Genomic DNA, 27,801 nt, shown 5'->3' with positions numbered 1-27,801 from the left:
AGCAACGCAATTACTGGTGGCTCATAGCTCACCCTTCCTTATGCAATGTCCGGTACCCGGCGGCTCTAAGTTGAAGAAACTGACGCCCTTGGTAAAGGGCCCCGTGCCCGCTGCCAAGCTTATGTCCGGTGTCATGAAAATGAAGGACCTAGCGACCAAGAAACGCCACGGAAAAGGCTACAATCCCTTCGACGACGACCTCAAGAAGAAAAAGAAGAAATGGGGAGACAATTCGTCCTCCTCTTCTTCAGGTTCCGGCAGGGAAGGGGAGAGGCGCCTTTATGAGGTTCCTTCGGCGATTCTGCGGTTGTCTGTGTCCTCGGCCCAAGCATCCCATTCTCACCAACCCCGTCGTCACGCACAGGAAGATATCGCGGTGAGTGGTCGGAATGCAATAAAAGTGAGATGAAATGAGATTCGTGGATCACACTGACAGAAAAGAACTACAAATATTAGAGGAATATAGTTAAAGGAATGGCTTGAAAATGGAATGAGAAGAAAATACACTATATAGGGGTAATATAGACGAGGTATACAACATGAATTGGTGGGTGATGAATCTCAAAGACGGAAGTGAAGGGTTAAAATGGGATACACAAGGAATGTCGTTCTCAGATAGAGTTAATACTCAGATTTAAAGATTTGGGAAGGAGGGATACTCAGCCAGTTACCAGGTTAAGCGGGTACAAACTTTTGATAAAGTTGAAATAAAGAAATAGAAAACTAGGTTAAATAAATGATACAGTACATCTTCATGAGTAGGAACTGAAGAAATTTAATAGGAAGTTTAGTTGATACACTTACCATTAAGAAGAATTAAGTGGATATATGTAGCATTAAGAAGGAGGAGTTAAGTGGATGCAAATAACGTTACCAAAGAGAAATTGGGTGGATACATGTAGCAATAGAAAGAAGTTAAGTGAACGTTAAACTTCAGAAAGAAGTCAAGTGGACACATGTAGAATTACAAAAGGAGAAATTAAGTGGATACACGTAGCATTAGAGAGGAGTTAAGTGGATGCATGTACATCTGGAAGAAGGTTGTAAATATCCTTGAGGAGGGAGAATAGAGGGAATACGCTTCCTTAAGATTGGTTGAGTAGGTCAAGAATGAAAGACTATGAATGGTTGGAGACACTTGAAATTTAGCAAATATGTAACAGGAGGAGATGTCTAATGCCTCATTTCCATACATCTAATGCCTCATTTCCTTACATAAAAAAAAAATGAACGATAGAAAATGAGAAATTATTCTTGATTATTCTAAAATATAAAATCCAGTAGATCGTGGAAGAGAGAAAAAAGAAATTATGCCATTGTTCAGTAGAACTTTATTTTAAATAGTTGGTGCAAATTCGGACCCAACATTTGAAAAATTAAGGTTTTCCATTCCATTCGACTTACCATGATTACCCGAAGTTATCTGGTAGGCTGTTTAGTATTCCTCTGTAACATCTTATGTAGATTAATTAACATTTTAGGATTTCTGGTTTGTGTAGTGCCAGTTGTGTAATATTAATTCAGTCAAACTATCAAAGATATAGACCTTAACTCATTATGCTTTTATTAACACAGGCATTGGGAATTTACCAGACAATCTCTCAGAAATCCATACATTATGGTTTTAAATGCGTTGACAGTTGTCAGTGACTTGGTCTAGATGTACGCCTCAGGACAGTTTGAAAGGACAGTCAAGAATATAAACCACTCTCTTTCAATTTCCCTTCCTTTTAGTTTCGCTTTGAAATCAGTATCTGAGTGGAGTATCTGAGTCGTTATTTGTGACAGCTGAGACATTCCAATAGGTTACCAATGGTACCCATTTGGCCAGTGCCACAAACTGCGCCCAGCTGTAGACTATGTACAGCCCGCCGTTACGAGTTGTTGCAGGAGCAAGAGCTTGTGCTGGCAAAACTATAGCCCTCCGTAGTCTTGGGTTTTACTCGAAGGTGCACTCGGCCTGATTAATAATTTTCATTAATGGTTTCATAAATATACCCTTTTCTACTCGTAGTTTCTGTGGCATCTGCGTTTCAGTTTTAGCCATTCTGATCAGATGGAGCTTTCTGTGAAAGTTTATTAACATTATTTCATTATTAAAGATAAAGACATAAAAAGTAGAGTATTAAGGCTATAGATTACTTTTTGAGGGTCTTTGTATGCTGCACATTTTATTCATGTTATTGGTTATCATACGTTGGTTGTTGTTATTATTATTATTATTATTATTATTATTATTATTATTATTATTATTGTTATTATTATTATTAGTCCTTTTCATCTTTCCGTAGGCGTCGACGACCGTAGTTGTTGCAACTCCAGTTTAAAAAAGTCATTAAATAGCAGTAGCCCTGTCTGTTCGTTCCTCTGTTGTCTGAACCCAGAGCACGACTCCCGGCTGTTCAGAGGTTCATAGAAAACTGCTGCTTTTGTGATATTGATGCGCAAATTCTGAGAATGATATAAACAGCTCTGAGGATGCTTTTCGATTTTGATTTGTAGCAGAATACTCTGATGAATTAAAGTTTTTCCACCTTCGTGTAGGTACGAATGAAATTCTAAAAAAAAAAAAAAAGGGTATTCATAAAAGTGTTCCAGTCTGACTGTTGGATGCGAGGCCATGAGCAGTCACAAAATGCTCGGAATAATGATAACGAATCATGAAGATTGCTGTTTCTGACTCAGGGTTACTATTGTTATGATAACCATTCCTTGTTATTCCTAGCATTGTTGTTGTAAAACAGACAAGAGCATATGTTGTTTAGTAAGCCAGCTCACAATGCAGTAACATCACCCCTTGGGCTGTGCTTTGCTTCTGATAAAGAGGTTATGTTTAAAGTTCGATTTGTTCGTTTGTTTGTCAGCCTCGTGACTGGCAAGAAGTGATTAAATTCTGGGAGAGATAAGAATGTAAGTTTTGGGAGAAGGAACTTTTTGGCCTGAGATCGCTTAGCCGTGGTTCAAATGATCCGGGCTTGAGCAACCGAAACCCTCCGCGCCATTAACGTAGATCTTGATAACGAAATTTAATTATTACTTTGTGAATGTCAACAAGTGTTACAATTATGAGAGAAACAGGTGTCACCTTTGGCAGATTGGCTTTTGGATGATGGATTGCTCAGCTTTGGCGGAGGTTTGTGGTTTCAGAGCGCTCTTATTATTGTTGCTACTGCAATTGTTGTTATTGGTATTAACATCGATGATCAGCTATACCCACTTTCATTCCTTTTACTGTACCTCCATTCATATTCTCTATCATCCATCCTACTTTCCACCCTCTCAGCAATGGTTTCATATGCAGCTGCGAGGGTTTCCTCCTGTTAACCTTTCAAACCATTTTACTCTCAATTTCCCTTTCAACGCCGAATGACCTCATAGGTCCCAGTGCTTGGCCTTTGTCCTAAACTTTATATTCCATTCTATTCCAACATCGATAATGCTGCAGAGAAGTAGTTGTTGTTCCTTTACGACTTAAATAAGATGAATCCTTTGGTAGTAATCTGTTAGTGACGGAGGAGGTGCAGTAACATTGACCACTTTTAACTCGCGCAAGTGTTTTAGAGAATGAATCATACATATATGTATATACACACACACACTCACACACCAACACAAACACGCTCAATTGTTCATGGCCCCGGCACATTCGAACAATGCATAAATTGTCTTAGCGCCTTTGTTCATATTCACCTTTGTTATGTTCATTCACATGATGACGCTAAATTTTCCTTTCGGCAATTCTTATTGTTTTTACTCTCGTTTTTTTTTTTGTGAACTGTCTTCCTCGAAACAGAATTCTTCTCTAGGTATAGTTTTGTTTTGTTTTATAACTTTTCTGTTATTTTTTGAATATAGGTCTCGTCACCATTTCCTCACGGAAATACATATACATATACATATATGTGTGTGTATATATATATATATATATATATATATATATATATATATATATATATATATATATATATATATTGTGTGTATATGTATATACATATTTATATATTTACACACATTTAATTAACAAACACACACACACACACATATTATATATATATATATATTTATATATATATATATATGTATTAAAAGGAAATTTCTTTAAATATTTATATATATAATATTGATTAAATTCTGCAATTAACACGGCTTGTCAGATTAGTTTGTAGTCTCAATTACCTCTAAATAAAAGCAAATTTACTGCTTGTAATTACCTAACTGGCTTTTGTGTAAATACTCAGGCAGGAAAAATACTTGACAAATGAGTCCGTGGGACTAAACTGGTCATAAATATGAGTAGGCCAGTTCAGTTGCCATTGTTGCTTTGTTTTTATCTTTAGTAACGATCGTGCCATAGCCAGTGCGATGCCGGAAGTCAGGATTTTTAGAATTACTTTGATACAATGCAGTGCTGTATATACATATATATATATATATATATATATATATATATATATATATATATATATGTATATGTATATGTATGTATGTGTATATATATATATATATATATATATATATATATATATATATATATATATATATATATATATATATATATATATATTATGATTAGTAATGTCGGATGAAGTTAAAAATACAGTGATGTCAGAAACACGTTTATTACACAGGTGGTCTTCTGATCATCTATGTTGGTAGGTGCTGGGATGGGTGACCTCATACGAACGCCAGATATTGCCATACGCGCTATAAATCAACACCGCCGATCGGTTCAGCAGCGCTGGGTCTCGTCGGTGCTTGGATAGGTCACCGCCAGTGGATGCTATATACATAAACTCCCGTGACTGTGTGGCCATGAGCGTGGGGCCAGCGACCTCATTAACAAACGCAACGCCACGAACTTGCAACAGTTTCTATGATTCTTTATGAGCAATAGTGGGTCATAACGGAGCCCGACAGTGTGACAGCGTGAAGTGAAAGGGAGCAGTTAGAATTAAGGGTGTGTGATGCCAGAATATTATCAGTCTGAGGACGAACAGCATGAGTTCCTTTTGTTTTGGAATTACTTGACTAAGTTGGACTTTTCTTTTGAGTAATTAATTTATGAAAAAAGTCGGAAGTGAGAAGAAAACGGTGAAGTCAGAAAAGAGGAAAAAATAATTACTATAGAAATTGAGAACAATCCTTAGTACTACATAAGAGAAAACCCACTGAAAAGGGAAGAAAAAAATTATGTGGTACAGAGTCTATCACTATGTAAATACGATGGATGCAGTTCTAGGACTGGACAGTAGAATACGACCTCACACCATGAGTAAATTAATACAGGAGTTACCCCATTTAGACACCGCTCTCATTAAGTGAATGTCTATGCATTCTGAACCCTTCTGGCGTGTCCTTCCAAATGGAAAAGCGTGTATGTCTATGTATTGTATGTGTGTGTGTATATATATATATATATATATATATATATATATATATATATATATATATATATATATATATATATATATATATATATATATATATGTGTGTGTGTGTGTGTGTGTGTGTGTGTGTGTATGTATGTATAAGTGTGCGTGTGTGTGTTAAAATTAAACAAGCTCAAATCATCCAGAAAACCTAGAGGTAACTCACCATCCTAACAGTATTAGTCATATATGCATTTTTTCCTTCCAGCGTGGCTTCAACTGAATCACTAGCGAAGGAATCGTCAGGAGTGCTTGAGAAGCCCTTCTCCAAGGTCCACCACCACCACCGCCCTCACTGTTCCTCGCCCAAGGGCTGCCAGGTGCCGCAGCCCAGTGCTGCCAGTCGCATCAGCTCCTCCTTCGACAGCAAAAACCCCTTCGAAAACTGGGACTCGGACGGATCCAGCGAGATGGGTAAGACATTTTATTCGTTTCATATGATTGGCTTGAAGGATTGACGTTAAGCAAGGGGTGAAAATCGGAGGAAGATAAATTTAGAGAAGTTGATAAGCTGGATGGGAACGGACCAGAGGGAACGGATGAAAAGTAAAAGACTAAACAGTGCAGTTAGGAGAGCAGGACTGCAAATCCTTCAGGACATACAGAGCTGGCACATGGCACACCGTAGAAAGTAACCATCCCCTCCCTCCGTCTACTTTACAAGGTTCTCTTCAAAACTGTCACTTATGGTTTTCTTGTCGTTTAGGGTTTAGTTAAATTCGTGGACGATTGGTTGGTCATGTGACGAAGTTATGCTTTGGAAATTAACTGTGAGGTAGCCCTTTCGATGCCATTGTCTGGGGTTTAATAACATCTTTTGTGTGTAGTGAAATTATTTTCTTCATTACTATTATCACACTTTATATTAATTTATAGTCAGTATTTATTTATTTATTATTTCCTACTCTTGGTTATACCATGATTCTCGTCATTAAAAGGCAAACCGGAGAAAGAGCACTTAACCCAAATACATTTTTCAGAAGCCAATTTGGCACGGCACTTTGCATACGTAAATGTCATTTGCGTTTTTGTCATGAAATAAGATGTTGGGAAAAATGAATGTTCGAAGAGGAATATTTTCATTTTGGATCTAAAGATATATCAGAGGAAGTGGTCATCATATTACATCTATGAAAAACATCAGTGATTATCACTCAAAAAGACATACATATGTATGTATATATATATATATATATATATATATATATATATATATATATACATACACACACACACACACACACACATATATATATATATATATATATATATATATATATATATATATATATATATATATATATATATATATGTGTGTGTGTGTGTGTGTGTGTGTGTGTGTGTGTGTGTGTGTGTCTCCACAGTATTTTGATTTAACGTTGCTGATTTTATTCACTTACAAGATTCCCCCTCCCTCCCCCAGCTGCGACCAGGTTAGATTAAAAGAAGTCCCATAGGTTAATGGAAAATAACCCCTAGCACTCATCCTCGCTCTGCTGAGGTGATGAACACCGTTAATAGGTAAGATGTCAGTAGTTATCTCGGAAGCTTCAATGATTATCCTCATGTAGAATCAGTATGCATTTTATCTTCTTTTTCTGACTGGAGCAATGCTCATGTTCTAATTCTAAAGAAAAATAAAAAAATCACTCAGGCAAAGGCAGCTACACATATACATACACATAAACACACATACACACACACACATGTATATATATATATATATATATATATATATATATATATATATATATATATATATATATGTACACACATATACTGTATATATGGACACAAATATATATGTACATATATGGATGTAAGCATACGTATAAATTAAAAAGCCCCTACTAGTAAAATAACTTGAAACTTTCATGGTAATCGATATTAATAATATCTATACAAATCCTAAAGGCATCCGGTAATTATTTTAACCCCTCAATGATATAGCGACGATACTCACGTCCCCTTATCCTCCCCTTATATCCCCTCCCCACAACCCCTTCCACCCCGAACGAAGGGCCAGAAGCGAAAGTAACGCCGATCAATAAATCGTTGCCTGTATCTCCCTCTAGCATTAAGTAGGTTGACCCCATGCAAAGCAATAAGGCCGTTGTTAACATCATCGTCTTCAGCGTCATGATCATCATCACCTGAGTTTTCATTATCTCAATTAGAAGTCACGTCCCCGTCATCTCGTTTCTTTAATTTTCTTTTCCCCTTGTTTCTCCTCATTTTAGTTTTTATCATTTTTTTCTGTGTCCTTTTATTGTGTTTTTTTTTGTATTTATCTGTTATGTTTGTTTTTTTGTCCTATGGTAATTGCTTTCGCTTCTTCCCTTTCTTATTCTTTTATATTTCGCTCTTTCTCTTCCTTTCTCTTTCCATCCATCATACCCTCATTTCTTTACTTCATCCTCATTCCAGAGACCTAGCCCCTATCCTCCTCCTCCCTCCTCCTCCTTCCTTTACTATCTCTTTCCTCTCTCCCCACCACCTCCTCCACCCCCTCACTCCTGTAATTCCCCTTCGACAGTGACTTACTGACTTTCATTGGGGTTAATAGGTCGCTTTGCAATACTGTTTTTCTCTCTCTCTCTCTCTCTCTCTCTCTCTCTCTCTCTCTCTCTCTCTCTCTCTCTCATTTCAGTTTGCTTCACTGAAGATGCAGTTGAAATGAAAAAATAGATCTCATTTTTTTGTTCTCATAAGTTGTAAATTAAAAGAAGAAAATCGGTTTTACTCAGGTAAAATGACAACTATAATTTTTATATTTCATTTCCAACGGTACAATCTGCAAGACGTTATGATATTTTGCTAATGTATTATTATTATTATTATTATTATTATTATTATTATTATTATTATTATTATTATTATTATTATGAAGGTAGTAGACCCTCCTTTTCAATATTATTATTATTATTATTATTATTATTATTATTATTATTATTATTATTATTATTATTATTATTATTATTCTCAATAATATTATTATTATTATTACTCAGATTCTGACCCTGAATAACTTGGGAACTACGAATCTAGGTTATAGAAAATGACATGATGCGGGAAAGAAAGGTCCGAAGCACCACCAATGTCACTGTACTTCCTCCTCCACAACAAAACGAGTAAGAAATTACTCCACGATCCAGCAAAACAGCTCAGTGGATTGTCTTCAGATTCCTGTAAAATTGTCCCGAGCTGAGATCTTGTTTCCGTAACTAATTTTTTACTTATTTTTTTTTTTACTAAGAGGACCAGAAAATTCAGAATTGGATATAATAGTTCTGTTTTCATCATTTCAACTTTTGTGGTTCCCTCACTATCTCATTATGTTAATTACCTTCATTTTCATTGCATGGCTGATGAGGCTGTGATTAATTCATCTCATTCATCTGGGATTTTTAATCATATCTTTTCCCCATACGTAATGAGAGAAAAAGAGAGAAAGAGAGATAGAGGTGTCTGAAGTTCTTTTTTTTTTTATTGGCTTAAATGTTAATCATAAGCTGAATACTTAGCTCTGCCTCGCCGTTGATATCCTTAACTTTTATCAGTATATTTTTTACCGGTCGTTTTGATTAAGTTCTTCAATTCTATCAGTTAACCTATGCACTGGGTATTCATTTATGCGTATATTTGTTCAAGTCCTTTTACTTGGTTGCATTTCTTTATACTGTTCATATTCTTTTCATTTCTCTATCCCTGCGATTTACGATTTTTTTAGTTTTTAGTTGTACGCTTTACTTTTAAGTTTGTAAAAGAACTGATCCCAATTAAAAGCGTCATCACAGATTCCCGAGTAATTTCTACTTCCATAGAAATACATTGACCCCTAGCAACGTTGCCGCCTTCATCCAAAACCTATGAGATTGTTACACGTTTCAACAACAGAACATTCGTGTGTAGAATTCTCAATGCCGAGAACAGGAGTAACTTTGTATAAGGTCCACAATAACATATCAATGGTAGAATGTGAGACTTTATTAAAATGTATAAAAAACATTTGTTAGTAATGACTGCAAAGTTAACCATGCGTTTAACCCTCCTCTCTTACAGGACTTGGAACCGGCTTTGGCCTACAAGCTCTCGTGGCAAAGTCACATTAACCTTGTAAGAATGACCTTAGGGAATATCAAGTATGTGCCTCTAGAAATAGATAGATAGACAAGGACGGGGTCTTTATTTAAACGTTTATTATGACAGTTATGTGAAAAGTTTCATAGTATAGGAAAAGGTTATATCTGATGAACACGTAGCTAGTAATATTTCATGGTGAAATTGATAAAGTAATAATTAGGAGATTGTTGTGGATATGGTGTAGATAGTGTAGAAGGTAATTTTTGAAGAGCCGTTAAAAGTTTTTATGATGAAAATGTGGCGCGCTTTACGATATGTGTGCGTCAGAGTGACTGGTTTGGTATGGAAGTGCGTCTGAGACGAGGGTTTCTTATGTCTCCGTTGTTATTTATTATACAGTATTTGTGGATACAATGATGCAAGAGGTCACAGAAAGGACAGATGAGCCTGGAAAGTTTTGTGATAAGAAAATTAGTCGTCAGTGGATTGTAGATGGGATAGCTGATATTTTGCATATGATACAGTATTGATATGAGATAGTGAAGACAAACTGCAAAAGCTAGAGAAAAATTTGGAAGTGATTGTTTGCAAGAGAGTTCAAAGGAAATGTGAACAAGCTTGTGTTTATGAGGGCACATGGGAACCAGGGAGATAGAGCAATAAATGGTAGCGTGCATGGTGAAAATTAATGCAGTTATTTTGTACAGGCATTTGGGAGTAAATGTAGTGGACGATGGTAGGATGAGAGAAGAGGCGAGTTACATACATAGTAGCTAGCTGGGTGTTTACAAAACATCTGGAAGAGGATTGGAGTGTTTATGGAATCTGAAGCTGGAATGTGTAATGGGATTGTTAAGTCAACTCTCCTTTATGAAAGTGAAGCGTTGATGTTAGGTATGAACGAAAATAAAGAAGACTGAAGTTATTTAGATGAGTTTTTTTACATTGTATATAAGGTGTAGGAAGGATTGAAAGGGTCACAAATGTAGAGATTCGTAAAGCGGTAAAAAAAGGTTATTAGTGTGTTTTGAGATTCTCTGGTCATATGAAAAAATGGAGGACCATGGGTTCACTAAAGAATGCATAATTTGGTAGTTTGGGAAGAAGGAGGAGGCAATGACCTAGAAAGGGTTGAACAGGTGGAGAGGTATTTGAACGGAGAGGCTACGCTACAGTATCCAGAAAGCGAAAGAAGGCGGTATTTGTAGGGGATGTAAGATACGTTGGTGGTGAGCCTTCTCTGTAGGTACATGGAGCAGCTATTGTTGTAAAAGTTTTCGGCATAGGAGGTTCATCCACATTATGGCAGTCATAGTATGAAAGCGGTAGTGACCTTTTTTGTTTTTCTTTGGAAATACTGTTGACATTCTTACATTTTACAATTTTTTTTTCGGAAATTTACAAAATTCTACATCTCAGTGTAAGTTGTTGGTAAAATATCTGTTTTTAGTAATTCCCAGTGTGTATGTTTTTATTTTGTTTTACAAAACTTTGGACGCAAGCTTCAGAGATTCAATCCATCCCTGAAAATATGTCAAAAATAAACTTTTCCTCCCACTTGACCTTTTGTGACAGGAAACGCCTCCTCCTCCTCCAAGCCAAGTTGGCCTGTGTTACCTCCGGTCCCCACCCCTCGAAGTCTCCCGTCCGTTCCAGCCAATGGTTCCTGAAAGCTGGTCTGCTTCCTCCAGCCCCATGGTTACTCAGAGTTCACCCACAACTTAGCCGAGAGCCCTAATTTAGGGGGAACTACCAAGCGCCCTCGCCCGACCCATCTAGCACTGGCTATCCATCCCGCCCAAAGAAGGCGTTCCTCAACCCCTACACCCTCGGGAGATTCCCCAGCTAGCACGCCCTCAACCCCAAAATTACACTCAGGAAGTTGGGCCCATATGAGAGCAAGTCTCACAAACTTGATGAAGGTCGCTACCCACTCTCCGAAGTCTGGTCGGGCTCCTGCTTTTTATAGTCAAGGTAATTATGATGACTTCCTTTGTCAGTCTTTCTCTTTCACTTATCTGTCATTCAGTTGCTTTTTGTTCGGATGCACTGCATATATCACACAGTAGTGTCTTATGAGCTCCAAGCACGTTATTTTGGTTTGCTGAACACGTGAATTGTTAAAAAAATTACCCTGAGAGATCCCATAAGCGCAGAATTATTGGCCTCAGCTAACCCAGAAGTGTTTGAGGTGACCTACCAATTTCCTCTCTCTCTGGTTGGCGACTGTTTTCTCAGTAAGTTGTTCTTTATCTTAACATTGAGTAAGTCGACTGTCCTTATAAGAAATGAAGTAATGAAGCAGTGTGCACTATGTTTTATATATATTTTTATATTATTTTCACTAATATTATTATTCATTCATAGTGTGGGAAAAACAAATGATCAGTAACATACTAAGCAAGCTTCCGCAGTGGACTAACGCAACGTTTGTGTTCATAAACGCTCGCACACGAAACTTACCTGCACCCCTGTGCCACTCACCTCTGTATTAAGCGCACTTCTTCGCTTCCTGGTTATTCAAACCCTTACATTCCAATCCCTCTTTCCCACCGTCTGTATGTATCTTGTATGATGTATATATGCATACAGACATACTTGTGAACCGTCACACATTACAGTATAGGTATGCGTAACTTGCCAACTTTGGATTTGCTTAGATGTTTTTACTTATGTACTTAGTTTTTCTTTATTTTTATCACGTATGAAAACTGTTAATGCAGTTTAAACCCCTTAAATATCTTAAATAATGGAAATGAAATGTCATTGTTTGTTTCAAAATAGTTTATCATGCGATTATGGAATGTGTAATAAGAGGAATGCATTCATCGTCTGGCAATTGCACCTTGCAACTAAACCAGAAACTTCAAAGGAGTGGATGTGGAGTCGATTTGTGGAACATTCTTGCGAGTTCCTTACCTGTATGTAGCCTGAGGGGTTTACGACTGGTACTAGGTACCAATTCCGACGAAAAATGATGTTACGTACTGTTCAAAACTTCGGACCAAGGTATTTTCATTCTGCGTACTCATGAAGGGCCAATAGTGAAAGAGGCTGGATACAAAGCGTCTTTTACTAAACTGATTCTGTACAAGGCGTCATCCTTGATTCGGCGGTTGAAGGATGAACGTTACATTGGTTTTTCTTTTGTTTGATGTGGAGGGGATTTCTCACTGAATAAAACGGCTTGCTGGAGGATAACAAATCCCATTCAGTGTTTTATCAGGTACATTGACAAGTAATTCTTTTCATTACTTTCGTCACGATTCACGGTTTTACTTTTGTAATGCATAAAAATTATGAGATCGTTTTTGAGTTTCTCCTGTCCATAATAGTCAAGTTTATATAAGTATATATATATATATATATATATATATATATATATATATATATATATATATATATATATATATATATATATATATGTGTGTGTGTGTGTGTGTATGTATGTATGTATAATATGTATGTTTTAATCCACAAATATCGTTTTAAGAGAGAGAGAGAGAGAGAGAGAGAGAGAGAGAGAGAGAGAGAGAAGCTATCTTATGGCAAAGATATATAGGATTTGAAGAATGGGTGAGGAGCAGTGTTGAGGGGTGGGAGGAAGGAGAGTAGTTCTTGATGTCGGATTTACTGTATCTTGGGACTAACTTATACCCAAGGGAAATTAGATACACCGGAATACATACATACATGCACACACATGTATATATATATATATATATATATATATATATATATATATATATGTGTGTTTATATATACATACATGTACATATATATATATATATATATATATATATATATATATATATATATATATATATATATATATATATATATATATATACATATATATGTATATATGTATGTGTGTATATGTTGTTTTATTGCAAATAACGTCTGGTTATTTGAAATAAAACAGTAATCATAAATTTCCAGTTACCACAACTAGATATCGCAATAGACTTGCAGTTGATGTAGGATATGAGGCTCACACAACGTACATTGACTCTTCATAAAAACTTCGTCAGTGTTGAAAAGTGCGTCATACCCAAATTAAATTTACTTACTAAATGATTGGTTAATTGGTTAATGGAACCCTTATAAGATAGTATTTGTTTCTTCGAGTTGGACTCTTTACATTTACGGGTAGTTTTGTTTATTTAATTCTTAATGCATTTTTAATTTATTGACATATTTGCTTATCCGAAATCACAAGTCAGTCTCGAATAAATACATTTATAGTTGATTTTGTTTACTGTCTTCATTTATTTATTTTTAATTTCTTCATTCACCCCTCTGTCATCTAACGTCGAGGCGATTAAATTCCAACATTAAGTTGTAGCCGGTTGATTTATTTATTTATTATTTCTAAAATTAATTTTGCAGACGACGTGGAAACCCTGAGCACGCAGCAGGAGGCGACGAAAGAACAAGAAGAGGACGTTCCTGATGTCACCTGTCTCCGGCCGGCAAGTGGGGGCGTGAGCAACCCAGCTCGTGAATGTTTCGGCTCATTAACCGTGAGAGTGCTCTCAAAGCAGGGAAGATGGTGAGATGGCTAATTTTTAAAAGAGTTTTATTTATTGTCCCCAAATTTACTTAAAGTGTGTTAGAACAAGATGCGATATAGAAGGTACATCGTATTGACTGATGCGCCCGTGAGATTATGTTAGTTTCTTTTGATGATTTTGTATCTTGATTTTGTCTTTTCGCTTGTTAATTTTAATTTGAACTCATTAACCGAGAGAGTGCTCTCAAAGCAAGAGAAATGGCAAGAGGTTTTTTCTTTTGAGAATATGCGTAACATTAATTCACGTGACTACGAGCAATTTTTCTTTTCTATTTTCTTTTTGTTGTTAGTTTTTCTTCGATTTAGAGAGAGTGTGGTTTTACTTAGTTTTAATGAAGAACTTTGATGTGAACAAATTCAGAATTGTGGTATTTTTGTAATTTTTTAACTCTGCATCTGAGCTCCATTAAAGAAACTAACCCGTTAAAGAAAAAGAGAAAGAAGTAAAGAATAAACTACATTAGAGAATCTACAAGAAAAGACATTGGATTAAATAATTAAAGCATGAAATGAGACTCCTCTGGCATTTTCCTTAACAGGGTCAAAGTGGTTATTTTTGCGCTCTCTGGCCTACCATGGGTAGGTGGCCCTGGTGGGCTGATGTTAGAGGTGGCCATAGAGCCAGGAGGCCGCCCACGGTGGCTTGTTCTACCTCACGCCCACGGCCCAAACATCACAGTCACGGTAAGGGTATTCGTATGTTTTGTTTGTTTAGAGTCTGATCACATTTTTTTTTAATCAAAATACCTTCGTTGAGTTTTGACCCCTCGATATTCATTTTGTTTTCTTCTGTCAAAGATCATTGATTATTAAAGATTTTGGAGTGCTACTACTACCACTAGTGGTGTAAGTAATAATAGTCAAAAGATTAGTAATAGTATCAAGGACGATAATAACTGCTGTAATACATATTAGCTTAAGAGTTAGGAGAATGGTATTAGCTGTAATACAAACAGCCATAGTGGTAGCAGTTGGTGTGGTTGTTGTAAGGTAAAAATAGTAATACAACTATTACCTGCTATGAAGAGAAAACACATTAAAGAAACGGAACATGAAAATCTGCTTTGAAGTATAAGGTGCATTGAGCCTTGAAGTGCCCCGGTTACCAACATCCTTCATTATTATTTTGATGAATTTTCCAGATTTCGTTAAGGTTCTATTCATGTTAATGAGATCGATTGTTGATTAACCTTTTTTTCTATAAACTTGAGGCTCAAACAAAGTCATTTTGTGCTAGCAGTATGAATGCCCTCTTGCTGTATTCTGATGCGTTCGATGAATCGGAGTCTCCACGACAGCAAAATTAACAAAGGAAGATCAAGTATACAACAAAGAAGTTCGTGGTCAGGTTTTTGTTTGGTATATACGAGTGGAGAATAACGGCTTAAGGGGATTAGGAACTGAGTTTAGCTTGTTGGTCCTTCGATGAGGAAATATTTATAGTTCTTCAAGATACCTGTATATTCTGCATAGAAGCTGAGTATTTCCTTAGAAATGTAGGCTCTGCAAACAAGCTTTATATTACGTTTATATATTCCAAATACCCAGGCAAATGGAGAGAGCTATAAATTAGTTTCAGCAGTGTATAGTAAAATAAAAATTTCACCTTGTCAAGGACGTATGCTCAACAAAAAACTTTCTTAATGGAGAAACAATTATTGGGTTAACCTTCAGATGTTACAGTTTATTATCATGAGTGTTTAAAGTTTCATTATTACCGGCTTTTATGCGGCTTCGAAGCACCTGAAGTTGCGGGAAATGATTGATTATCGCTGATAATTGCATAATCGATTTACAGTCGTATCTGCGTAATTGAGACCATTTTTGTTTATTTGTTTTATGATAATTGTGCGGCGAAATCATACCTTTTTACCCATTGTAGTTGTTGCTCTTGTAGTTGGTTCTAATGCGTCAGCTGGGTCTGGCCAGTGCTTGGTTAGGTGACCACTATGTCTAGTAGTCTTATCCATAAATTACTCTTATCCATAAATAACCACAGAGAAACTTCCAACAGGCATTAGCTGTCTGATTTCAGCAGCATTGAGTCACAGAGGCGCATACTGCAAATCAGTGTATCTCCTTAAACTACAGTTTATTTTAACGTTCGCTAATATAAATCAAAAGTTTAAAATTTCAGCCCCTCTTTATCCTGTGGGGTTGCACCGCAATTTTATTACAGATTAAAAGTTATATATAGGATATCTCTCATCCCTTCTAAGGTCCTTAACTGCAAGGCTTTCTGCTTTTGACTTTCCTTCTGTTCCCCTATGCTCCTTCCTACCTGTAGCTGCCCAAATTCGTGAACTTTATCTCATTCCAATTTTCACTTCTTATACAGTGACATTTCATGCAGGTGTCTAACATAGGGTTCAGTAGGCTTGTGAAACCACTTAATTATTATTAACAAATAGATCTCCTTATTTTATATCCACAGTTGGAAGCCACAGTAAAAATGCCGAGGGGATCTGAAGGGCAAGGGCAGGGGCTTGGTTAAAGTGGGCGTGTGGGTGTGCGGCCGGGTCTGGAGACATGCCGCCCTTGGCTACGCCCTCTTACAGCCTGTGGAGACTCCGTCACCTTCAATTTTGCCGTTGCTCAACCACTTGGAGGTAGGAATAGATATTTATCACTCTCCTAGTCAGTGAGTGGCTAATCCCAGTTTATAGTATTTTGACATTATTAGGCCCATTATTTTTTCCACATTAAGATGTTTCGCGCAACAGTGGGTGGCTGCAGAGAAAAAGAAACCCAAGGGTCACTTCCGCATTCATATTTTAAGGGCTGAATTGTGGATGACCTCCTTGCAGTAAAACTTCCACTACATTAGTTGCTTACACAGCTACACAGAAGGCTCACACTATAGCTGTGCAAGAAACACCAGCTAGCCTGCAGTAGTAAGTGGTACGAACACCAACCTGAGGGAGTGATAGAAAATGATTAGGCAAAGATCCTCTGGGATTATGGTATCAGAACAGATAGGGTGATACGTGCCAATAGACCAGATGTGACGTGACGCTGATTGACAAAATCAAGAGGAAAGTATCACTCACTGATGTCACAATACCATGGGACACCAGAGTAGATGAGAAAGAGAAAAAAATTGATGAGTATCAAGGCCTGAAAATAGGAATAAGAAGGATATGGAATATGCCAGTGGAATTGTACCCATAATCATAGGAACACTAGGCACGATCCCAAGATACCTGAAAAGGAATCTAGAAAAACTAGATGCTGAAGTAGCTCCAGGACTCATGGAGAAGAGTGTGCTACTAGAGACAGGGCACATAGTGAGAAAAGTGATGGACTCCTAAGGTGGTAGGATGCAACCCGAATCCCACACTATAAAAACCACCTATTCGAATAGGATGACTGTGATAGAAAAAGAAAATAATACTAATAATTCCTGTGTAGTATACGAGTTGATTGATACTGTTGAACGTTTTGAATCTAAGTTTAATTCTTAATTTACTAGCTACAGGGTCAACCCGGTAGTGACTTAACTTGTTTCCTGTAGAGCCACCAAGTTTTAAGGAAATGTATTATTAATAATAATAATAATAATAATAATAATAATAATTTTATTAACAGTTGTCGGAGAACCTAGGTCAAGTGGAGGTCAGCCTTCGGTGCGATTACCCGGATACCCTCGTGCCCTCAGGAACTGGGTCGTCCCAAGGCGAGGTCAGCCTTACTCTCGAAGTTCTCAAAGCTAAGAACCTGAGAGCGTTTCACCTGGCAAACTCTCCAAGGCTAGACACTCGAGGAAAAAAGGTAGAGAAGGATGAATATTTATATGTGTGTGTGTGTGTATGTGTGGTTTCTCTTGAACCACAATTGTTAGAGAAAAAACGACAGATTGCTGATTTACATATAGCTGTGTATGTGTGGGATATTGTAAGTCACTTTTCACATGATATGTAGAACATTAATGTAACTAATACTTAAATGAGAAAATAAGTTTTATCCCAAAATCGGTTTGAACTCTCATCCAAGCTGCATGAGAATTACAAGCTCACGGCAATACAGGCCACGAACTTATTCTTTCATTTATTTGCGTTACAATATATATATATATATATATATATATATATATATATATATATATATATATATATATATATATATATATATATATATATATATATATATATATATATATATGCATGCTTGAAACCACCAGAATATGTGATCTATGTGCTCAGGTGGTACTACACGGAAAATTTAAATATTGGGTATAAATCCTGAATGGTTTCGCCTGCACTCGTAGTTTGGAAATGTCTTGGGAAACTGAAGGTAAAACTGGTCGGAATTCATACCAAGTGTTTCTCTTTCCTTGTGGCACATCTGCACACACACACACACACACACACATATATATATATATATATATACATATCTATTATAGAGGAAGGAGAGAGAGAGAGAGAGAGAGGTAAACTTGTTTGCACTTGATCTCTTTCGTTGCTCTCTTTTTCCTCAGTTAAATTCATTCTCTTTTTCTTAAAAGTATATTAGGCTCAGTTCCATCCCTTTTTCTTTAAACTATATCAAGCTCAAAGCATGGGCCAACTTGCCTCATGTTTTACCTTTAAGTAAGGGTAGTAAGTCTTCGTTAGGGCTTCTCGCCGTCAGAGCGCCTTCCGAAGCTCTTTCCGTTAGAAGACAGAATTGCCTTTCGGGAGCAGTAAGAAATTTCGAGAATGAAGGACTTAAACGCAGTCTTAGGGGCCACGTGCAAAGATAATTGCCGATAGTTATTTTTCTAGTTTACTACGTAAATATTTTTCTTACTGCTAAATGCTTAGGAGAGCTAGAGTATATATTGTATATGTTTTCTGAAATATAAAAAGCATAGTTCTCAAGTTTCAGTAAAGAAGACTTGGTGATTTCCAAGGCTTGGAAGCAGAAGGAAGGAAACGCCCACCGAAGGATTATAGATTTTTCCGCTGTAAATGAGGGAAAAAGTGTTCTGATGGTTGTAACGAGGCTGCTTGTGAAGGGGGAGACTTTTCTTGAGCCCGATGGAACGTTAGCTGTAGTAGTGCCTTCAGTGAAGAGGCAGAGACAAGATAGATGAAGAGAAGTCTTAGGGTTGGTGTCATTGACCAGTCAAATTACTTTGATTCAGTCTTATGGAGGTGGAAGACGAAAGATAATTTAATATTACAACCCTGGGTAGGAGAAGCCCAACGCTTAGCTTTAGTAATGAAGAGAAGGACCTTACATCCCAAAGAATCTGGCATCCCCCAAAAAAAAAAACTGAACTTGACTAGGTTTTAAAACTCACAGTTAGATATTATGTTCACTAGATCAGAGTTGGCAGACGAACAAATAGCATTTTGAGGTTATTTGCGACCAGCAGAAGATGGACGGGAGGTGAGTGGGAAAAAAATTTAGGTGGGTGAATCATGCACACGAGGAGAGGTGGATTGGAGAAGGTTACTGAGAAGAGAACCCTGAGAAACACCACTAGCGGTGGAAAAGGAACCAGGCGTTGTGATGTCCACTAAAGACGTAACATTGTTTGACCGAAAAGGCCTAAATTTATGGATAAGAGTAAAGATGTATGGATAACATGCATGATGCCAGACTAGAAAAAGCTGTAGGGGAATAAGAAGAAGCTACAAAATATTCTCCAGAATCCCATGCAGCTGCTGACCAACATCAGTGAGGTTTGGAAAAATATCCTCACTTAATCTTTCCCTACAGAAACAAACAGGTGATCCAAATGAAGATTGTTGGATTAATGGTGTTCAAGACAGCCAGAGTCGAGTTAAGTTTTAAGTTTCTGTAGTGGTAGAGATTTAAGTTATAGATTGGTAACTAGAAGAATGAGGGTGGTCACTTTTCACTGTGAACGATATTTTGGATACTCGTAATTGTAGAGTTCAGCAGTCAGCCGACAAATACAGTAAAGAGGAAGGGCTAGTTCCTTCGTAAACTCCATAACGAATTGTGCGAGAATACATTTGGGTCAGACGCCTAAACAATCCATAACAAGTAAAAAATGCGCCGAAGTTTCTTCGGCGCCATCGAGTTTTCTGTACAGCGTATAATGCTGTTCGAAACTCTCAGCCACGGCCCATGAAACTCTCAGCCGTGACCCATGAAACTTTCAGCCACGGCCCGGTGGTGGCATGGGTTGTTGACACCTATAAATAAAATAAAAACTACTGAGGCTAGGGGCTGCGATTTGGTATGTTTGATGATTGGGGTGGATGATCAACATACCAATTTGCAGCCCTCTAGCCTCAGTAGTTTTTAAGATCTGAGGGCGGACAGAAAAGTGCGGACGGACAGACAAATAGCCATCTCGGCAGTTTTCTTTGACAGAAAACTGAAAATTCAAGCGACGAGTACGAGGACTTTATAAACGTTTGTAGATAATACGAACATTCTCTCTCTCTCTCTCTCTCTCTCTCTCTCTCTCTCTCTCTCTCGTCTTATGTGCATTTTTATGTGTTTTGCTTGTTGCCATAAGTACTTCAAGTTATGACGGACCCACAAAAACTTCAGTCGCTCGTGAGATTCACATCTCTAGAAAAGAGGAAGAAAAAATGAAAGGAAAACCTGATCCCCAAATTCCAAGTAGAAAATAGAAAAATAGGAACAGTCTGCACCGTTCTTCTATTCAGAACTTAATTCATATTCAGTCTATTCTGAAAGTTTTGGTCACAAATCTATTCAAAGGGAAGGTGAGGAGCGGTGTGTCTGTAAGGTATATAACGGCTCTTGTCCACGCTGCGTCTACGCACTTGATCTCTCTCTCTCTCTCTCTCTCTCTCTCTCTCTCTCTCTCTCTCTCTCTTCTCTCCATTTGGTTACCAGAAATACGACGTCAAACTCGATTTCTGATGTATTGAGGATTCGGGTTCCTTTCATCAGTCAGCAAATAGCGTCCGAAGATCAGTTTAGTATGAAGGATAGAGGAGAGAGAGAAGAAATTGTTACTTTGGATTTCCTTTCAAAAAATATTCAAATGTGAGCAAATTGTAGAGAGAGAGAGAGAGAGAGAGAGAGAGAGAGAGAGAGAGAGAGAGAGAGACTGACTGGACTGAATTGGCACTTTAAAAATATTCGTATAAGAGAAAAAGCGTATGTTTGCTGGCATCTTTTCATTAGATTTAAAAAAAAAAAAAAAAAAGGCAAAATATATTTTACGAGTAATTTCTCATTTTGTAAAGCTACACACACACACACACACACACACACACACACACACACACATATATATATATATATATATATATATATATATATATATATATATATATATATATATATATATATATATATATTTATATATATATATGTACCCTGAACTCTGTCCTCAAAAAATTTTCCTATCAACTTCTGGGTCCACGAGTTTTCAATAGACTGCTGGTTTTTCATTATGTACAGGGACTCATGCACACACATATATACGCTGTGTTTGTCCATTTATGTGCGTAAGTGTGTATTCGTTCGCACGGGAAACTGCTCGGAGTAAAACTACGAATTCTGTTCTTCAAAGGAAGTGTGCAATGGGGATCGAGACGAGGAAAACAGCCAGATATAATTCGGTTCTCGTAAGAAAAGAAGAAAGGGAAAATAATTAGATTTCTTAATGAATTCTCCAAAGGAGATGACGCTCTTCGTTTTCAGAAATTGAGATGGAAGAGCCGCGGGAGCATGAGGAAGAAGAATGCGAAAACTTGAAGAATTTAAATCTGGAGAAGATGAAAAGCTGCTCAAAGCAGAAGACTGAAGGATCAAACCTCGCATTTTTACTGCAGTGATACGATGGTGTCTGAAGTCTGGCTGTTATTTAGAGCGCTCTGGGGTTAAGAAAGGGGCTTGTGGCTTGCAACCTCACCCATTTATGAGAACAGAAAAGGCCCATGCTCACATAAACTCACTCACACACACACACACACACACACATATATATATATGTATATATATATATATATATATATAAATATATATATACTGTATATATACATACATACTGTACAAATATATAACACTGTATATATACATACATATGTATATGTATATATATATGTGTATATTATATATATATATATATATATATATATATGTATATATATATATACTGTATATATATTAAGTAGAAGACTTTTGTTTCTAAGGTCTAATGGGAGTTTGTGTACAGAGTGCCTCCCTCTACCTATTCCCCATATATAACGTTAAGTCCCAGCTATAGCGTAGGAGCATCCCCAGAAAAGAAGTTTACATAGAACATCTATGGGTCACACGTAGCCAGTCCCCTTAGGCAGACATTATAAACTTCCTGGCAATGATTACATGTGGACTGAATTTCCTGTCGAGGATCTGAGGCTTTATCACAAGACAGACGACAGTCTCGTTTCATTTTTTCAGTACCATCATCATCATAGACGTTTTAACGCCGAGTTTTTCCATTGTGAGGTTAGACATTCAATGAATTATTTTCATTTTCCTCTGCGAAGATAAATGATAGCAAAGTTCATATTGAATATTTTTCAGAATGGCTGCCACAAACAACTGCAATAGCACCTCCTGTATTTGTGTGCTTGTTAAGTTACACACTAAATTACTCAAATTTGTGCGCACTCGTGTATCTTGGTATGGGTATACGTCAGCATCGTACACAGGAACACTATGACATTTTTCAGTGGCCCTGAAGCTCAGAGTGTGACCCATTAGTAAGATTAGTTTTCCACTCTGGACGTTAATTAACAGTCACAAATGTAACCGGGTTACGTGACAATTTTCCTGGATTCATGCTCATACGATATTTAAAATTCCCACGGGCTAAGGGCACATCACAATGTGTTATTGCTAGATTTGTTACACATTGCGTTGGTTTTTTTTATTGTTAATGTTGTTATTGTTCTTTATATGGCCCTGACGCAACATAGGTGTGTTCATTATATACTGAGTTATTTCGTATTAGTTTGGCCTTAACACGATAAAGTTAGATTTATTATTAAATACGTTTGTTGTTATAGTTCTTCATAATATGACCTTAGTCCCCTAATCCGATGAGGGAAGCCGCTCGAGCTTATTTTCTCCATAAATGCCGATCAAGAGCTTTTCTATGGTTGGTATTATGAGTAAATGCTATTTTCTACCTCTTCCATTCTTGGAAAGTTCCCAGGAAGCCCCATTCGCTAAGTGTGTCAAGCAACATTCGTGTTTCAAACTGAGCCTCCTCCACGGTGTCAGAGTGGCAATCCTCAGCCGGAACTTAATCCTGTGATAAGAAAGAAGTCACAGGGAGGCAGTTCAGGTGAATATTGGGTACGGAAGTGACATTCACTGAATTCGGCGACCTGTGACTTCTTCATCTTCCTTGAGATGAAAATCAGATTTCTGTTTTGACTTGGCGGAGGAGATCCGTCAAGAATCACAAACGGTGATTTAATAAGCTTAAAGAAAGGAACTTCCTGGGGGCATTTTGAGTGTAGTATAAGTCCCTTATGAGATGACATCTACTGTAAATTCAAGTCAGGTATGGCTTTTCTGTTTAATGTGGATTGTCTTCTTGTAACTTTTTAATTACACCTTATATTTCAGATCTGTTTGAAATTGCTTATCTTATGTATATCAAATCAGATGGAAGTCTTTGCTTGACTTTCTATATTTAAAATCAACTGGAAGTGACAGTTTTATCTTTTGGGCTTCAGGGCAGCTAGAAATAGTTGTTTATCTTTTGATAACAACTGTTCTACTTCTTGTCTTTCAGAGCAAGTAGAAGTCGTCTGTCGTCTAAGTCTGTGGGTGGAAGGTCAGCGTATTGCCCGCGAGACTTCCACTCCTGTAAAACTGCCTGTCACGCAAGATCCGGTCATTAGGACACGCTGCGTATTTACTCTTCCCAAAGATAACTTACAACATGCAGCCATTATCATCAAGGTGAGTATTGCTGTAGTCCTTTGGCCCTAGAGTACTGCCAAGCTCCTTGGGTACTTTACAAGTTGCAGCTTCCTGATCACACTTGGTTAACCAGAGGTATCCGTAGTTATTGCAGTATAAATAGTATTTGCATTATGTTACTTGGTTTACTGGAGCTCATTAACAAGGTGCAAAATGCCAAGGGTAAAACAGTATTATAATAGTAGCTACTAGGACTTGCTTTTTTAACCGGGATGCATAATCAAAGTTGTTTCTCTCAAATGTATTATTCTTTGATACAGAAGTATAAGCAATAGTCAGAACTTGAATCATCAAGGTGTAAAATACAGATACAGTGTTTGGGCTAACATTTTTTATTAAGAGATGCTCCAGTATTGTATGTCATTTTCAACATTTTTATTAAGAGATGCTCCAGTATTGTATGTCATTTTCAGTGGATTTATTGGTATTTATTTAATAACATTTTTATTAAGAGATGCTCCAGTATTGTATGTCATTTTCAGTGGATTTATTGGTATTTATTTAATATTAATTCCTTACAGATTATCAGTTTACAGGTTTATTAGAAGTCATTATTCAAGTGTAATCCAAGAGAAACACTCTACGGGAAAATAGACGGTATACCCCTTGTTTAATGCCGCATTAAATGAGAGGTAGTTCTTAGCTTTTGCAACAGCGAAAATAGTGATAATATGATTTACAGTTGCATAAATGTTTTCATTCTCAATGCACCTTCGAGTATACAAGGAAAGAACCATCGAGAAAAGATCAAAGTACTTCAGCGAAAGCTTTCGTCAACTTCAGGTAGTATAAATAAAAGATTAATGGGTGGACATTTTCATATAGTGATCAATTGATGAAGCAGGATTTGTTTTCATGCTTAGACAGGCAAGAGTCAGTAAACCCTGGGATTTATCTTCAGGTGCTGTACACATCTAAGTGGACGAATGAAGATGTCATAGGACGAATCCAATTAGGGCCCTTCCTCTACTTGGGCACGTCTCCCGAGCAACAAGCGTCACAGGACCCTCCCCCCGACTACAACACTTCCATCACGCTTTCGCACTGGGGTCTTGCCCTCAAAACTCAGGGATCCGTTACAATGTGGCATCTCCTTCAGCAGTGATGGATCCGCTTTTGGTTTCTGATACTTCTTCCTTTTTTTTTTTTCTTGAATGCTTAGATGGCAGTGAGTGAGTGAGAATAAGTAGAAGTGGTTGGGTGGTATCAGCTCGGGTCTCTCATTAAAAACAGTTGTGGGTTAACAGTTGATGTGGATGAAGAATGGTTGATGATGGATGTGAATAAACAGTGAATGTAAATGAGCATTGGTTGAGGATCAATAATGGATGCAAATGAGTATTTATTGTAGATTAATAATGGCTAATAAAGATTAAAGGAGAAATGGTTGGTTTACCAACGATAACTATACGTTGAGCAGTGGTCAGTGGCTGCTGCTGAGCAACGTTTAAGGACTTATATGTCGTGACTGAAAAGTAATTGCCGAGAGACGATGATGGATGAGCAAATGTCTATTGCAAGAGGAGGAATAATGCATATTAAAAAGCGTTCATTAGCTTTACCACTCCTTATACGATAGGAAAAATTATTTCTCTGTTTGTTACGTTGCAGCTGGCATTTTTGACTAATCGTTTCTCTGTTGCAACTGTCTTCCCTTAGATTAGGGTACATTAGGTATTTTCCAGAAATTCGGGAGTACCTAACAATTAAGGTGAAAACCGTATCCATGGAACCACAGAAATTAGACAGGAGCATAGTGTTTGTAGCAATGTTTACTAAAGTGAAAAAAAAAAAAAAAAAAAGATTCAAGATATCTAAAATGGTACAATCAAAATAATCTAGTTGCAAAACAGGAAGGAATCCTTTAAATAAGTTTGAAAATAAAAGTGATTTACATATATTTTATCTCATGGTAATTAATGGTGCCTCTTTATCTATTATTTCAAAAAGTAGGCTACTGTTGTTTTAATTTTAACTTAGTGTGATAAGTACTGCAGGAGGAAGATAACGAATTTTATTTTCATTTTTATCCTGTACTGTCGGCGAGCATATAAAACAGTTTGAATACAACTTTGCTTGCTTTGCAAATCGCTGTCACTGACTATAGTATTAGTATTTTTTTCTTAACATTATAGAATATGGATTCAGCGCTAGTAATCCATAGAGAAGACTTTGTTTACCAAGTAGTCAAACAGGTGAGTTACTGTAGTACTGGCAAATACTGGAACTGTGTTTGGTAAACCTAAGGTGTTTTAAAAGTTCGTTTTACTCATTCGTTTTTCAAGGCGAACTTCCAGAAGGTTTAGCATGAGTTTTAATTACTTTTTGTAAGTGCCAATGTAAATGGATGGGATTATTTATTGTCCGCATCCAAGTTGCATCATATGTTTTGTTTCGCTACGTCGGCATCAACAAAAAACGTCAGTTGTTTTTGTGATTGTGTGTAGTGACAGATGTTAAGGATGACCACTGTACATTATTTAATCTTGCAACAGCTCGTGGGCTCATCCTTGTCCATTGTAGTTCGCATCAGTTACGTTGTAAGTTTTAATAACTATTTTTCTTCAATTAGAGACGTTAACCCTTTTAATCGGGCTTGGGATTGGCTTGAGTGTTAAATGATGTAGAACTCTCTTCTGCCTCTGTCAATAATTTCTTCAGATTAATATATGTATACAAGGAGCATGATTATCTTTGATTTGCCAAAATAACGTTATGTTGTGATGAGACACAAATATTGACAAACTTACGCATGAATACAAAATTCCGGAGAAAAAAAATGTCTTCAGGCTACAGAGAATTTTTCTTACATCAGTAAGAAAAATTTAGCCTGTGAAGTTGCGCCTAATTTTCATTGATAAGTTTGTGAATTCTGCGGTACCAATCACTCGCTTATGTATAGACCTACTGATGTAAAGCAAATTAGTAAACGCTCCAAAAAAATATATGGGAAGGCTAGGAGTCAAGTTTGGCCTAACCAGAACGCCACCACACAGTAGGTTTGTTTTAATTAGTAGGTAGCGATCATTGTCGATGAGACGGCCTCTCGAAGGTATCGCTTGTTAATGTAATTTTTTGGCTGAAGAATATAGAAAAGGTTGTATATAGTACAGTACAAGTGAGAAAATTGAATAAGTGTACCGAGGTAAAAAGAAATTGACCGTTTTTTGTTTGGATTTTTACTCTCATCTTTGAGGGGCTGGTACATAGTACGGCGTCCCGAGGAGCTTCGCCATGTTGAGTACAAGCCCCTGGAGGGTGAACTTTAAAACATTTCTCGGGTTACCCCAACTGTACTGCTTTATATACACCATTTTCAGCAGTGTCGAAGGAAAAAATCATATTAATAAACGAAAATCTAAGTTTGGTCGTCTTCTTTATAATTACCTGATGGTTAGTGTTAAGCTAATAGCCTATGTTGACACGTAATTGTTGAAGGATTTTGAAGCCAGGGGGATAAGGGGACCAAGGGCCTGATTTGGGCCTATGGACTCGTCTACACCAACAGAGATGCTTTTTATAGTCTTCCATCTGATAGGCAATGGTTTAATTTACAGTGAATATTAGCTTACTGGTTCTACCCCAACACAACCACAGGCACCATCCCCTACCTAACCAGTGCTGTGGTTCTAGACATGGAGCTGCAACCGTACACCCCACAGTATTTGTCATAGATCTTGAACTGAGCTAAATCTGTATTTTATGAATTTAGTACCAGTTCACAATATTGAAGTTGAATTAGCTTTGTTAAGTCTCTGTGTTATGCCTATTACAAAAAAACAAGCTCTA

General features: G+C 37.0%; 1 pseudogene; it reads left to right on the top strand.

The window, feature by feature from the left end:
- LOC136847562 (uncharacterized) lies at nucleotides 1–27,375 on the top strand (annotated as a pseudogene).
- Nucleotides 27,376–27,801: the final 426 nt, after the last annotated feature.

The sequence above is a fragment of the Macrobrachium rosenbergii genome, chromosome 17 (genome assembly GCF_040412425.1).
Source record: "Macrobrachium rosenbergii isolate ZJJX-2024 chromosome 17, ASM4041242v1, whole genome shotgun sequence".
NCBI lineage: Eukaryota > Metazoa > Arthropoda > Malacostraca > Decapoda > Palaemonidae > Macrobrachium > Macrobrachium rosenbergii.
This window is presented reverse-complemented; position numbering and strand designations above follow the sequence as displayed.